General features: G+C 36.4%; 1 protein-coding gene and 1 long non-coding RNA gene across 2 annotated transcripts in view; one reads left to right on the top strand and one right to left on the bottom strand.

Moving 5' to 3' along the window:
- The window catches only part of LOC126830938 (uncharacterized), a 35,936-nt gene that overhangs the window by 13,208 nt on the left and 5,830 nt on the right, over positions 1 to 16,898 (bottom strand). The gene's annotated exons all lie outside the window — the stretch shown is intronic.
- On the top strand, positions 39 to 3,977 carry LOC126830614 (uncharacterized). Its single transcript, XR_007683880.2, has 3 exons — positions 39 to 155; positions 614 to 682; positions 1,981 to 3,977. It is a non-coding gene; the product is annotated as an uncharacterized LOC126830614 (long non-coding RNA).

Below are 16,898 nucleotides of genomic sequence, written 5' to 3'. Positions count from 1 at the left end.
TCCGTAAATAATACGGGTGTTTAAATTAAAGTGACGTCATCGGTCTTCCTGGGCGCCATTACTGCGAAGACCGTTAGTTAGCGGCAAAAAGGAATCCCTCAACATCGAGCACAATAGTTGAACACTACAGTCAATACCAAACATTGCAGTTTTAGGTGAGTATACAGTAGGGACACATCTTTGTTTGACATAGATTGATTCTTAGCATTCGTAAAAATGTACGGTAACTGATTTATGAAATAGCCTAGTAGGAATAGACTCTTCTACTTCTAGACAAATGGACATACATGATACTCACATACACTGTCACAGTGTTAGTGTTAGCACAGAGTAAAAATACACTCTGGTGTTAGTGCTAGGCCTAATATTTTTTCGCATTGTTTTTGGAGGCTTCAGTTCTAGTTGAGGCTACTCGGATGACATAATAATAACATTGATATAGAAAAAAAGTATATGAACTATGAAGGGCTAACATTTCTGGGCTTCATTAAGTTCATAGTCTCAGGTCTGTAGGCTAGGCCTACCACTGAAAACCATTATTAAGAATTTATTGAATTGTCAATGCATTGTCTGGATAATGATCTTTAATTTTTTATTTTACTAATTTTTTTAGGCACAGCTTATTGCATCCTTGAGTGCCATTCCTGTCATCTATAGAGTGGGCTACCCAGCCTTTCTCTGGGTTAGTAAAATTTTTTCAAAGGTAGGCCCTACCGGTAAAGAAAAATTATAAGATTGAACTTACTGAAGATAATAATTTTGGGAGTTGAGCGCATTGTTAATGAAAACCAACACTTCCTGCCCTCTGCTTGGACCTTGAAATTTGAGGGGTGGTTGGACGAATGGTCTAACCATGGAGCTTATATAAGATCCATGGTCTAACATGGGCCTTAGTTAGGTCAGAATGAAGCCTATGTCTTTGAGTCAAGTGGCGTTGAAAGGAGTAAGATTGCCTGACTAACCGTGTTCATTTTTTCTGGGTCGTTCGTTTTCCTCCCACTGTTTATAAAAGACCTACGGTTAAAGCGATTATTGAAATAAAATTCTATGTTTATTAGTCCAAAAATGACCTAGTTCGTGTTGTGTGTGGATGTTAAATCCCATTTCTCTCTCCCAGCTTGAACCTTGGGGTAGGTCTTATTAGCAACAGGTGAATCCTATTTTAGTCTGCTTTTAGATTTACCTGTCATAGGTGCAGAGTCGCCACTGGTTAGTCCAAAAATCTGATCAGAAACCCAAGATGCGGTAACGATAGAAGAAAGCATGGGTTTTAACCCGGAAAGCAATGGGTGTTACGTTAGTTACAGCTACTACCAATATAAATTATGATCAGAAAAGTTCAACCTAACTTAAAGGAGCTAAATCTGTATTCTTTGGCCCCGAGAAATGAACACAATGGGTCGCAACGATAATAATCTATTATGAATGTCTATAAACTGATTTACATTCAGTCGTTTCTGTTTTTAGTGTAATTTGTAATCAGTTATGCTTGGCGAAATATGTCCAAATTGAATGGCAGTCTGGTTATTCCAGTATACACTGATAGTATTTGTGATATGTTTAGTCTCCTGGGGGGGTTGGATGGCTGAATGGTTAGCACGTGCGCGCTGTACCATAAAGTCTGTCATTGAGTCAACTGGCGTGGTTTCGAATCCCCGGTTGTACGTGGCAAGGAGTAGGGTCGCCTGTCCAACCTCGTGGGTTTTTCTCCGGGTCCTCCGGTTTCCTCCCACTGCTAAAGACCCCTACGCGCAAGCGAATTATTGAAATAAAATTAAAACCATATGTTAGTCCTGAAATGACCTAGTTTGTGTCGAGTGGACGTTAAACCCCATTTCTCTCTCTCTCTCTTTAGTCTCCTGTTTGTGGACATGAAACTTCATTTTCTCGCACATTTAGCTCCCTTTTCCTTAATTAAAATGTGTTCTTTTGAAATGGATGTCATAAGAAACAACCTGATTGAGAATATTTGTTTTGCAGGTGCATTTTTGAAATTAACCCAGATAACGCACAGAAATCATGAAAAAGAGGAAGACTCGAGTGTGCCAAAAAGTGGTATAACTAATCACTAAACTGTCAAACTTTAAATGGATGAAGTACAGTTACAACAATAGCAACAATATACCGGTACTGTGAGAAGGTATACGACGGTATAGATGCCACATTTTGGTTCAAGGTGCTTTAAATTCTGGACCACGGTTTGGTTAACATGGTACAGATATTTTAACTGTCCATTTTCATCCGATGCAGAATACTCCCCTGTAGTTCATGTGACAAGAAGGAGAAAAGATGGCTTTCGGCAATGAAACATGTGTCCCGCTGAAAGTACATTCCCCTCTGGCGAACCACAAATCACGGATATAGGAACATTTTTAATCAAAAACGTCAGATGGAAAAGCAGTGGCTAGGGAGCTGGAAACACGTCCAAGAAGAAATACTGTGATATGTATCGTTGCAACCTATGATGCAATAATGTTCATGCATGCAAACTTTAGGGATAGGCCTATTGAGTTTATGGTTAGTTTTTATACACCAGCACATAGTGTGTATAAAATAGGTGATAAGGGACCGAGCCACAACCCTTTTATGAGTGATACTTTGTAAATGAGACTTTAAACGCACTGCAAGAAATCTTTTCAATGAATCTTCTTAATTAAACTTGATCTTCTTATTGTACTTTTGATAAGATGTCCGTTTACTTTAATGGAAAAATCTTTTGGTCATTTAATTTGTCCATCAACAATTTGGTACATTTGTAAAATTATCCTCAGTTCATTTTGTCTCTAAATATGCAGCCGTGTTGCATAAACATTAAAATTGTGTAACTCTCATCTACACATTTCATTTTGGGACTGGTTCATTAACTTTGTCAGTAGTCGAGTTCCATCTAAATTTTTATCTACGAGACTGAATCAATTTATGCCATTCTCACTAAGGAATGTACATGCTTAGGCAGAGTTATTGTGGAAAATTTAATGATATACATTTTCAAACAGAGATTAAGCTAATCATTGAAACAAGCTGTACATTTAAGGTGGAATAATAGGAATTCTGCATTGATGCTGTTCTTGTTTTAAAGTCATGATACTTTTTGGGTTCAATTTTTGTTAGATTTTAAATTGTTCATTTAAACATTTAGAATGCAAATTCATTAATTCCAAAAATTTGAATGATTTCATTATTTCATTAGATCATGTTTTACTGTTATAATTTACTTTCATGTTGTTGATGTTTTAAATAATAGATTTGAGGTAAATATTACAACACCTTGGTTAAGATTTTAGAAAAAGATTTGAGGATAATTCTATTGTAACACACTGATTATATATTTGTAGAATAGATTCAGAATGTTGTTGTTCTACTATAAAAAAAATTCATTTGAATATTATAATGTAAATGTTACATGTACAAGAATTTGAATGGATAATTTCATTATTGTTAAATTTATATTTTGTTGCTACCCATTATTTGATACATCCATGGAAATTTTCACATACATTTTTTAATTGCTGGGAATTTTTGTTTGCTTGTCTTGTGAGAACTTGATAAATATTTTGGAGAGTTATTTCCCTTGTTAATAGGGCAACAAATTCTCTTCTTTTTTTTTAAAGTCGTCACTATTCCATGTACAAATGTTCATTATTATTAATGAAGAATTATGAAAGGAGCTTTGTTTTTGTTGAAATATACCACCAAACTGCTTGACAGCCAAAGAATATGTTAGATCTCTAAACATTCTCCATATTGTAATATCAAATCTGCTCTTGATCAAATGTGTTAAAAATATGAATTTGTGGTTGACAGGGTTTTTTTTTTTAAGGCAGTTGTTAGCTTTACTTACTGACAGTAATCTCCAATTTCCAGTATTTTCAGGTCTTTTATTATATCTTAAACTATCATGTAAAAGCATTTTTGAGGAATTAATTGTATCTTATATTGTTTTGAATAATTAAATTCTGTTTTAAATCTTAAGTAAATGTCTTTTTGATGCTTATCATACCATAAGTTTTTTACAGCTGTAAAACATTTTCCGTAAAATTTACGAACAAATGGCTGGCAGCTAGGTTGCCAATCTTTGGACGTAATTTTTACGACATGTTCGTAAAAATATATTTATGGTGTGTCGTAATTTTTACGTACATTGGTTGGCAACCTAGCTGCCAGCCATTTGTCCGTAAATTTTACGGAAAAAGTGCTATAGCTCTCCGCGATCCACAATTTCCAGATCCGCCGCTTACTGACGTAAAAGGAAATATATCAGATCTATTGAGGTTCAATATTAACACAGGTACACCACTGTGTATTGCACATATATGTTGTCAAGATGGCAGCGAATCATCAACAGATTTGTACGCTCTGTTCGGAAGAATTTACTCAACCTAAGATTCTTCCTTGTTATCACACATTTTGCCAGAAATGTCTGGAGGATCATATCAAGGCGCACGTTCATCTCAACAAGTTCTTCTGTCCTGTTTGTAGAAAAGACACGGACGTTCCAAAAGATGGGGCAAGTGGATTTACAGCCAATTTATATGTCGTAGATAAGAATGATAAGCAGAGATGTCCACTACATAAACAAATGGTACTTAAATTTTATTGTCGTGATTGTTCCAAACCTGTCTGCTATGACTGGAATATCGTGGGTCACGAAAAACACAAGAAAGTCGATCTTGAAGTTGTTGGGGTAGAAGCCAGGGAAACGCTGTCAACTCTAAAACAGACACTAACCAAATCGCTTCAAGATATACAAGTTTTCTGTGATACACTCACCCACCAGATAAAGGATATCAAGTACTCAGCCGTACAAATGTCGATATACAAGTGGCAAAAATTTGCACCACAGCCAAACAACATGGCGAGAAAGTGAAACATGACATTAAGAACAGAGAGGATAAAGAAATTGCCAAGGTCATGAAATTGCTGGATGACATGAAACATGTCCAAGATCAACTGCGGGAGAATGTACAATGTTCAGATGATGTGTTGAAGAGAGAAGCAACTATTCCACTGCTAGATGCTTTACCTGCGGCCCAAGCGTTGACAGACGAAGTTAAAATCAAACATTTAGACTTCCCGGAGATGAAGCATCCATATTTTCCCAAGTTGGAGATAGACGAACAGTGCTTACAGCAGCAAATTGGTCAAATGAAAACCATATCGTCAAAAACTTTCACATCGACTTTTAATGCCAGTTTGATGGATGAAACAGATCGGTCGTGTGATGGTGATAGCGTACAGATACAAGGGCTGCCATGGAATGTGCGTGTACAGCATAACATAGCTAAATCAACATTAAGCATGTTCTTGAAGCTGGGAAATAACGGTGATGAAAAGTTCGTTACACCTTCAAACTAATCAACACGTTGGATGACAGTCAGTCTACAGTACGCACGACTGACCACACATTTACACCAGGCGGTGGCAACTGGGGCTGGATTGATTTCAAGGATTGGAATTTCGTTCAGAATAAGGAAAATTATATTGTGGATGTTGACGACATGTTTACTGTTCAGACAACAGTAAAGGTATTAAACATAGAACAATAAACTGAACAAGTAGGACTGGAATTACCCAGATGGTATTCATTCGGTGGTAGGTGTGTTCTACAAAGAACACCATCTCATTTATTTTAAAATATCCCTTAATTAACCAAGTAATACCTACTGTATATAAACAGAAGTAGTTTTTGTGGTTTACCAGTCTTTTTTTTTAAATATTCATATAAAATAGTTCAATATATATTTATTCGTAATTTACCTTTATTTTGTATGTAAACGTTTTGATTTTTCATCGTTGGATGTATTCTTGGCTTGTAGTATTAAACTTAAGAAGTGGATCCATTTGTTTATTTGCCTGTAATATTATTTCATTCTCATCCAACTGTATTTAATTTCTCCATAAATGCATAAATGTGACGTCTGGTCGATGCCAACCAGAGCAAAATTCACAAAATTTCTGAATCAAATTAATATAATATAGCTATTTTATTATTTCATATTGTCAGGTCAACTGTATATATGGAAACTATGATAACAGGCCAAATAAAATCTTCCTTGTAGAAACCTGGGCGCGAGAAATTTTTTTGAAAAACTGACTATAAATAGTGCTTTTTTATATGTACACGACAAGGTTGTCTAAATTTATGACAAGGTTTGGGGGCGTCTGTGTAACACTATAAATGGTTTTTGTTTTTTCATGGAACTAATTCTAATATATATATATATATATATATATATATATATATATATATATATATATATATATATCTGCAGACGCCCAAGAAAGAGCAGACAGCTAGCTTATGATTTGATGTGTATGAGAATGATTATGTTAGAAATATCAATACAATAACTATATGTTTAATTTTATCGACCATTTACATTTTTTTTTTTTCATTAGGGTTTCACACTGCGTAGCTTGTGTGAAACACTATTGTTTTTATTAAGATTATTAGGGTCAGTGTGAAACACTATTGTTTTTGTTAGGATTATTATTCTTCTTATTAAGCTTTCATATTACATATGAAAGCTTATTGTTTCTGTTAAGATTATTAAGCTTTCATATTACATATGAAAGCTTATTGTTTCTGTTAAGATTATTATTGTTAATTTTTTTTTGTGTTTTGTCCACAAATCGGATTTCTCAGAATCTAACCATAGGATCGTTCTGAAACTTTTACCTATCCCCCCAAAAATTGGTGGTGGCTGTTGATTAAATATATTTTCAAAACGTTTTACGAATCCGAAATCACCGAATTTTACGAAGGAATGCATTTGACCTACAATGCTGTAACTCTGTGACTATTTGACCTATTTTACTAATTCTTTTTTCTTTGAGTATCTTGAAACATTTACTTCAAATCTGCAATTTCGGATTTTTTCATTTCGAAAATTCGTCGCTGTCATTTCGAACCGGAAGTTATTACCAATTTGACAACTTCTTTAATAGTTGTGCGATTTTCGTGAAATTTAGAATGTTAGTAGATCTTGCCAATGCGACTTCAATGATGTCCTTAGAAAATTTTCTAAATTATCTCCCCTTGGTGAAATTAAGGATCAAAGTTTTCAAAAAAATCGTCGAAATATTGGTCAGAATGACCTAAAAAAAAATTCGATACTAGACAAGTAATTACTGATTCGTACACAAAATATGGAGTTTGTCGATCGAACCGGAAGTGCCACCATCTTTAAACGTGAAAAATCAAAAAGGCTTTTTTGCTTTTTTACTTACAGACTCGGGCGTCATATTTTCGGAATCCTGGAAGGAATACCTAAAAATCTATCGGATCAGAATTTTGATTTCGGTCACGTGATGGTCACCATTTTGAATTGAAAATGAAAAATAGAAGCAATTTGAAGGGCCGGGACTTTGGAACACAAGAACTCTCCTTCTAATTAAGCTAGAATGTTCAAACTTGGTGTAGGCGTTCACTAGGTCAATGTCATGATTGAGTTCAAAGATGAGCATTTTTTGCCTAGGGTAAGCAGAGATAAGCAAGCTGATTTGTTGATTCTTTAGGGCACGATGACATTGGTTATAATGAATGGAGGGCGTTAAACTCTTGTCAATCGAGAGGCTAATAGCTGGCCTGTTGTGTGAAATCATTGTATCATTTTTTATTCGAATTTCTCCTTTGATGTTTTCCGTGCCGACAAGGTTGTTTTCGAGTTTAGCTGGATTTGACTTCGCGCATGCGCTACGCTGGAACCAAAGGTACCATGAGTACTAAATTCCGGCGAGCAACTTTTCACGTTGGTACCTAGGTACCCTGAAAATTTCAAGGTGATACCTGCATTCGTTCAAGTCGTTTGTTCTTGTCACCTGCCTTTCGTCGTTTTTTTTCTAAGTCAATTTACGGCTTCCATGAGGGGAAAAAAGTGGAATTTCGCCGTGACACCGGCACCGATTGTCCGAAAACCATGAAATTTGGACACAATACGTCCATTACCACCCCGGACTCTGTGCCTTACCCCCATTTTGATCCCATTAAAAAAAAAAGAGTTTTAGCAAAAAAACGATTTTCGGAATTTAATATTGGTTTTAACCCTGTACCCAGACAAGATATAGATATTATTATAATCCCTATGAAATATTTTAATTATTTACTGCTATAATATGAATTATCACTTATTCCCCGTTAAATAAATATCGGTCACCGGGTGCAGCTGTACAACTTCAAGGACCCTGGCTTCAAGTCAATTTACGGCTTCCATGAGGGGAAAAAAGTGGAATTTCGCCGTGACACCGGCACCGATTGTCCGAAAACCATGAAATTTGGACACAATACGCCCATTACCACCCCGGACTCTGTGCCTTACTCCCATTTTGATCCGATTAAAAAAAAAAAAGTTTTAGCAAAAAAACGATTTTCGGAATTTAATATTGGTTTTAATTAATTTTGAAATTGCAAATGCAAAGAGATTTTATCGCCTCTTCCGTATGTGATAGGTACTGGTACTATACACATTATCCTTAAAAGACAATTTTTTAAAATGACCGTAACGATGTATCGACACTAGAAACCGAAATCGCCTATTTTGACCTTTTTTGACTGCTGAGGCATCATTCCGGTGGTCCAAATCTCTGGAATTTCTAGCGGTTGGCTGCGCCGCGATGATATTTATCACATACTAAATTGAGAAAAATCCTCAGATATCAAGAACAATAAAAATTCGATAAAATACGGCAATTTTTTAAGCAAAAAACCTTTGATTGTTGGGGGCGGGTTTTGAATTTATTTTGAACGTTCTCGGAATCCAACACTCTTCTATTTTTAATATGTGATAGCTAGAATCCCAAGGTACATTCTGTGCATATTTGAAGGCAATCGGAGCACAGGAACGTTGCCTGGGCAGAGCAAATCAAAGGCTTCTTCGTCTTATGACCTTAAACACTGCGTATAAATTTAAAGTCAATCGGATATTAACAGCAAAAGGGGGGCGACGACAATATACGACCACATTTCAATGTGGGCCTATAAAAAGTAAATCATTGCCAATAGAAAAGACCCACCTTTCCCCCAACAACAACCATGTAATGCACTAGCTATAATGGGGATTTTTCTGGAACACAGCGAAATGGGTCTTTTAAAATGTTCACAAGTGTATCACAAGGAGGGTTTGCTTCTTCTCTATGGGACACCCGATACCACTTCTCAACGAGGAATTCAGTCACACAGCCAACACCATTTTGTATGTTTGTGTAATCTTTATTCAGTATAAATCAAGTAATACAAATAAAAAAATACTTGGATTGATGAAAACATAATTTTTGAGAGTTATTCATACATGTAGCATAATTGTTCTTATTTAAAAAATGTACATGATTACATGTTTGTCATAAACAACATTAAATAAACAATCATGTTTCTTCACGATAACAGTAACAGTATAACAATTGTATGAAATATATTTTCCTTTATTTTTTTTTATTTTTAGAAAGGCCACTTCCTTGGTTTAAAATATATCATAAATTGTAGTTATCTAACATATACTTCCATGTATGTTTATCTAACAGATTACCACGTCGCCTTATCTAACAGAGAGTAAATGGTATACAATATCAAATTATAATCTACCAGCATTACTTGTTTCAGTAATTTAATCGTGTGTTATTCTTGTATTTAAGTGAGAAGAGTGAATAAACTATCATGGGTTGAAACAAATATATTGGAGTAGAAATAAACATTGTATATTGGTTTGCAAATAAATAATTGGTACAGATAATGCAATGTCATACAACATACTTTTTGGATTCGGTACAAATACAACCTTTTTATCATCAATGAAAATAATGTGATTTCAAAGTAACGATGAATAAAAAAACATTGCTTATATAAAGTACATGTAATTGGGTTCATTTAATTCACTTTGTATCTATAATATACATGTAGTATTAAACAATAAATATATTGATTAATGCCAATTCTATACAAATCTCATAGTTGTATTCATGTTTTCTTTACCATAACAAGAAACAGTACAACAGATTTAGTAACAATATATTCCTTTCTACATCCGTCAGAGTGGTTGATGATTCATAGATTCTAATAACCCCTTTTGAAGTTTATATGAAAGCTTTGATATCTGCTATGCAGATCTATTTATTGTTATTTTTTTTGTGTGTTTTGTCCACAAATCGGATTTCTCAGAATCTAACCATAGGATCGTTCTGAAACTTTTACCTATCCCCCCAAAAATGGGTGGTGGCTGTTGATTAAATATATTTTCAAAACGTTTTACGAATCCGAAATCAGCGAATTTTACGAAGGAATGCATTTGACCTACAATGCTGTAACTTTGTGACTATTTGACCTATTTTACTAATTCTTTTTTCTTTGAGTATCTTGAAACATTTACTTCAAATCTGCAATTTCGGATTTTGGCATTTCGAAAATTCGTCGCTGTCATTTCGAACCGGAAGTTATTACCAATTTGACAACTTCTTTAATAGTTGTGCGATTTTCGTGAAATTTAGAATGTTAGTAGATCTTGCCAATGCGACTTCAATGATGTCCTTGGAAATTTTCTAAATTATCTCCCCTTGGTGAAATTAAGGATCAAAGTTTTCAAAAAAATCGTCGAAATATAGGTCAGAATGACCTAAAAAAAACCTCGATACTAGACAAGTACTTACTGATTCGTACACAAAATATGGAGTTTGTCGATCGAACCGGAAGTGCCACCATCTTTAAACGTGAAAAATCAAAAAGGCTTTTTTGCTTTTTTACTTACAGACTCGGGCGTCATATTTTCGGAATCCTGGAAGGAATGCCTAAAAATCTATCGGATCAGAATTTTGATTTCGGTCACGTGATGGTCACCATTTTGAATTGAAAATGAAAAATAGAAGCAATTTGAAGGGCCGGGACTTTGGAACACAAGAACTCTCCTTCTAATTAAGCTAGAATGTTCAAACTTGGTGTAGGCGTTCACTAGGTCAATGTCATGATTGAGTTCAAAGATGAGCATTTTTTGCCTAGGGTAAGCAGAGATAAGCAAGCTGATTTGTTGATTCTTTAGGGCACGATGACATTGGTTATAATGAATGGAGGGCGATGAAACTCTTGTCAATCGAGAGGCTAATAGCTGGCCTGTTGTGTGAAATCATTGTATCATTTTTTGAAAATGTCCGGGGTAGCCGAAAAAAGGAGATCGAAATCCAAAAAGTCGTATTTTTTCGATTTGGGGCATTTTTAGAGGTCGTGTAAAGTAAAATAAAGCATGCATATACATATATTATTGATATTAAATATATCATATAAAAAACTAAACAATGAATCAGCTGTCATTGACAGATTTTATATTATAAGCATGGTCAGTGGAAGGTCAGCGTATTGTCTAACTTGAACTCACTGACTCCGTAACATTATTGTGGGTATGGTTTAAGCTGAATTTGATGAGATGCACATATCTCGTATGACTATTTGGTACTTACAGTGTTAGACTTTGTCGTAACGTTACGGTCTCATTCATCAAATCGTCGTTGGGGCTATAATACGATTTTGAATCAAGTTATTTATCACTGAGGGACTCAAAATTAGGTTTGATGTAGCTCTGCTCATTTACAGTGGCGAATTTAACGGGCTCATGGGTTCCAGCTCCCTCCTCTAGAAATTTCACAGCACCCGCATGGATTGTGGCTAATTTTGTGGCAGAATTTTATTTTTCTGGGGGAGGTACTTCTAAATGGCTCCGACACAAGTGCCTGAAATGCCATGAAATCACGTTTTCGGCCTCCAATTAAAATTTCTTAGCGGGAGAACCCCCTGACCCGACCCCCTTGTTCCTATTATTATTTTTTTTTTTTTGTGTCATTTCTACAAATCGGATTTCTCAGAATCTAACCATAGGATCAATCTGAAACTTTGACCTACCCCCCCCCCCCAAAAAAAATGGGGTGCGAATGTTGATTAAATATATTTTCAAATCGTTTTTCGAATCCGAAATCACCGAATTTTACGAACAAATTCATTTGACCTACATTACTGTAACTTTGTAACTATTTGACCTATTTTACTAATTCTTTTTTTGAGGGGTGCCTTGAAACATTTACTTAAAATCTGCAATTTCGAATTTTCGAATTTCGAAAATTCGTCGCTGTGATTTTGAACCGGAAGTTGAGATCAATTTGACAACTTCTTTAATAGTTGCACGATTTTCATGAAATTTAGAATGTAAGTAGATCTTATCAATGCGACTTCAAAAATATCATTAGAAATTTTCTAAATTATATCCCCTTGATGAAATTAAGGATCAAAGTTTTCAAAAAAATCGACGAAATATAGGTCAGATTGCCTTGATTTTTTTTTCTTTACTAGCTACGACACTACTGATTCGTACACAAAAAATTGAGTTTGTAGCTCAAACCGGAAATGCCACCATCTTGAAATGTGAAAATTACATAAGGCTTTTTTGATATTTTACTTACAGACAAGGCAATTATATTTTCCGAATCCTTGAAGGAAAGCCAAAAAACGGTAGATAACACAATTTTGATTTCCGGCAAATGATGGACGCCATTTTGAATTGAAAATGACAATTAGTGAAAAATCCACATTTATGGGCTTGAAAACATATACAATTGGTCGTGACCTAGAGAATATGTCTCCTATTACCGACATTAATACATTTCAGGATAGCCTGGATCATGGTCGAACGTTTGGTATTTGAATATTTAAAAAATTCGAATTTCTCCTTTGATGTTTTCCGTGCCGACAAGGTTGTTTTCGAGTTTAGCTGGATTTGACTTCGCGCATGCGCTACGCTAGAACCAAAGGTACCATGAGTACTAAATTCCGGCGAGCAACTTTTCACGTTGGTACCTAGGTACCCTGAAAATTTCAAGGTGATACCTGCATTCGTTCAAGTCGTTTGTTCTTGTCAATTTACGGCTTCCATGAGGGGAAAAAAGTGGAATTTCGCCGTGACACCGGCACCGATTGTCCGAAAACCATGAAATTTGGACACAATACGCCCATTACCACCCCGGACTCTGTGCCGTATTCCCATTTTGATCCGATTAAAAAAAAAGAGTTTTAGCAAAAAACCGATTTTCGGAATTTAATATTGGTTTTAATTAATTTTGAAATTGCAAATACAAAGAGATTTTATCGCCTCTTCCTTATGTGATAGGTATTGGTACTATACACATTATCCTTAAAAGACAATTTTTTAAAATGACCGTAACGATGTATCAACACTAGAAACCGAAATCGCCTATTTTGACCTTTTTTGACTGCTGAGGCATCCTTCCGGTGGTCCAAATCTCTGGAATTTCTAGCGGTTGGCTGCGCCGCGATGATATTTATCACATATTAAATTGAGAAAATCCTCAGATATCAAGAACAATAAAAATTCGATAAAATACGGCAATTTTTTAAGCAAAAAACCTTTGATTGTTGGGGGTGGGTTTTGAATTTATTTTGAACGTTCTCGGAATCCAACACTCTTCTATTTTTAATATGTGATAGCTAGAATCCCATCGGAATCCAACTCTCTTCTATTTTTAATATGTGATAGCTAGAATCCCAAGGTACATTCTGTGCAAATTTGAAGGCAATCGGAGCACAGGAACGTTGCCTGGGTAGAGCAAAACAACCCGGTCGCGAAAATTTACCTATACTTCAAAGTGATTATCATGTTGTGTTATGATCGCCATTTTAGATCAATCTGAGTCCCTGATCCACTATCATCTACCAAACCACTCCGAAATATACCCAAAATCCCAAAATCGACCGTAATTTCTTTTTGCTTCGCGCATGTGCCACGCTGGAACCAAAGGTACGTTGACTACCAAATTCCGGCGAGGAACTTTTCACGTTGGTACCTAGGTGCACTGAAAACTTCAAGGCGATACCTGCATTCGTTCAGGTCGTTTGTTCTTGACACGGTTCCTGCCGTTCGTTTTTTTCCGACATTTACGGCTTCTGTAAGGGCGAAAAAAGTGGAATTTCGCCACGAAACCGGCACCGATTGTCCCAAAACCATGAAATTTGGACACAATATGCCCATTACCACTCTGTGACTTACTCCCATTTTGATCAGATTAAAAAAAGGAGTTTCAGCAAAAATAAACAACCGATTTTCGGAATTTAAATTTGGTTTTAATTAATTTTGAAATTCCAAATGCAAAGGGATCTTATCGCCTCTTCCGTATGTGATTGCTATTAGTACTATACACATTATCCGTAAAAGACATTTTTTTTTAAAATGAGCGCAACACCAAAAACCGAAATCGACTATTTTGTCTTTATCATATACTATTCAAAAAAAGTAGGGGATATTTGATTTTTAAGTGTTATTAAAGTCACCTAATGAAACTGACGAAGAAACAAATGACAAAATGAAATGAAGTTCACATTCATCGATTTATTCCAAATGATCGTTAGACTAAGTAAGGCACAGACTGACCATTATAAGGGTAAAATGATACCCGGGGTCAAACAGCAAAGTTACCACAGTATCACAACCAAGTCAGTAACGGGTAAATCCTCCTCTGTTTGCCAAACAAGCATTGATCCGACGTGGCATACTCCTAATGAGACGTCTAAGGTCATTTTGGTCCAGATTGTCCCATTCCTGTTGCAACGCAGCAGCAAGTTCTTGGACATTGGCAGGACGTTGTTGACGTTGACGTAACCTCTGTCCAAGCATGTCCCAGACATGCTCGATGGGGGAGAGGTCGGGACTCAGTGCTGGCCAAGGTAATGTGGTGATGTTCTGTTGTTGGAGGTAACCTGTAACGATCCTGGCCCTGTGACATCTTGCGTTGTCATCCTGGAAGATGAAACGGCGGCCATGACGTCGTGCGAACGGCACAGCATCGACTGCCAAGATGTTGTCCCGGTAGTACTGGCCTGTAACACGCCCCGCAACAACATGTAAAGCCGTTCTTCCAGCAACAGTGATGCCTCCCCACACCATAACAGAACCACCCCCAAATCGATCATGTCTGATGCCGTTAACGTCTTGGAAGCGCTCGTTTCGACGACGCCACACCCTCCTACGTCTGTCCAAAAAATCAACAGTGAACCTTGACTCATCTGAAAACATCACATTGCTCCAGCGTCGATTATCCCAGTGTTGACGATCACTACACCAACGACGTCTTGCCTGAATGTGATGATCTCTCAAACAAGGGATCACGCGAGGACGTCGGGCGCGAAGGTGACCCCTATGCAGTCGATTCCGAATCGTCTGGCCACTCACTCTCACACCAGTGTCTGTTTGAAGACGAGCGCTGATCTGATTTGCTGTGATGACACGATTTCTCAAGGCCAAGGTACGGATAAATCGATCCTGGGCTTGAGTTGTCGCCCTTGGTCGACCTGAGCGTGGTCTGTCCTGTACAGATTGTGTATCACGGTATCTGGACCATAGCCTGCTTATGACAGACTGAGAAACATTCATCGTCCGCGCCACAACCGCCTGTGTTGTGCCGATCTGTAGCATGCCAAGGGCACGTAACCTTTCATTTTGGGTAAGCCGACGCATATCAAAATTGTTTTCTGGTCACTAAAACAATTAAACTGATGTTTCCACCCTGGAATTAAATGCCACAATGACTGTAACATTCAAAGTCAGAGTCGTGCAAATCTTGGGTTGGACCCCCATGATGATCCCAAGCATCACCTGCATTCCATGCGGTAGCTATTGGTGCGTTTGGGCGTCACATGTAACCGGAAATGTTTCTTCTGTTAGGTTCTATAGTGACTTTTTTCGTAGTCATTTGCATATTTTAGTATTATGCCCCCAAAATCAAATATCCCCTACTTTTTTTGAATAGTATACATTAAATATTATATATTGAATTTCAGCGATTTCCGATAATTACTGTCAGAGTTATGGCCCTTCATCACTTAAAAAAAATCTTGTGGATGCTCTAGAGGCCAAAGTTAATGTCCGATTGACTTTAAATTTATACACAGTGGTCAAGGTCATGAGACGAAGTAGGCGATTGATTTTCAGCGATATCTGATATTTACTGCCAGAGTTGTGGCCCCTGATCACTTCAAAATATCTTGTTGACGCTCTAGAGGCCAAAGTTAATATCCGATTGACTTTAAATTTATGCGCAGTGTTGTGGCCCCTGATCACTTCAAAATATCTTGTGGACGCTCTAGAGGCCAAAGTTAATATCCGATTGACTCTAAATTTATGGTCATGACACGAAGATGCCTACAGTATTGATTTTCAGCGATATCTGATATTTACTGCCATTTCCGATAATTACCGTGAGAGTTATTGCCCTTGATCACTTTAAAAAAATCTTGTGGACGCTCTAGAAGCTAAATTCAATATCCGATTGACCTTAAATTTATACAGTGTTTAAGGTCATGAGATGAAGAAGCCAATTGATTTTCAGCGATTTCCGATTGAATCTTTTGAAAATCACACCTAACTCTAAAACTAAAGGCAAGAAACGGGCCGGTTTACATTGAAGCACAACTAATTCCTGTCCTGCTTACTCTGTATATAATATACGGTTTTCTAAATATGCCTTGGATGGTAGCCACAAGTCGACAATTTTTGTTTTGTATTTTTCCCATTTTGTTCATAAGGTAAATGTAATTTTTCAGATACCTGATGACATTTATACTTATTGTTTCAATAGATTCTAATAACCCCCTTTGCAGTTAATATGAAAGCTTTCATATCTGCTATGCAGATCTAGTTATTATTATTATTATTATTTTTCCATTTGAGCATATCTCAGAAACTGCTTGTCGGATCGATTCGATGTCTTCGGTTTTACTGAGAAAGTGGGTTTGACTTAAATTTTAAAGCTATTTCCAACGTTCTGCGACAATGCGAAATGTCCGAAATCACCGAAGTTGTCGTTTTTCGATATTTTGCTGTAATGTTATCAATAATTGTCTGATTGTAATTTTTGATACA

The sequence above is a fragment of the Patella vulgata genome, chromosome 8 (assembly GCF_932274485.2).
Source record: "Patella vulgata chromosome 8, xgPatVulg1.2, whole genome shotgun sequence".
NCBI lineage: Eukaryota > Metazoa > Mollusca > Gastropoda > Patellidae > Patella > Patella vulgata.
Note: the sequence above shows the minus strand (reverse complement) of the source record. Positions and strands in the feature narration are given on the sequence as shown.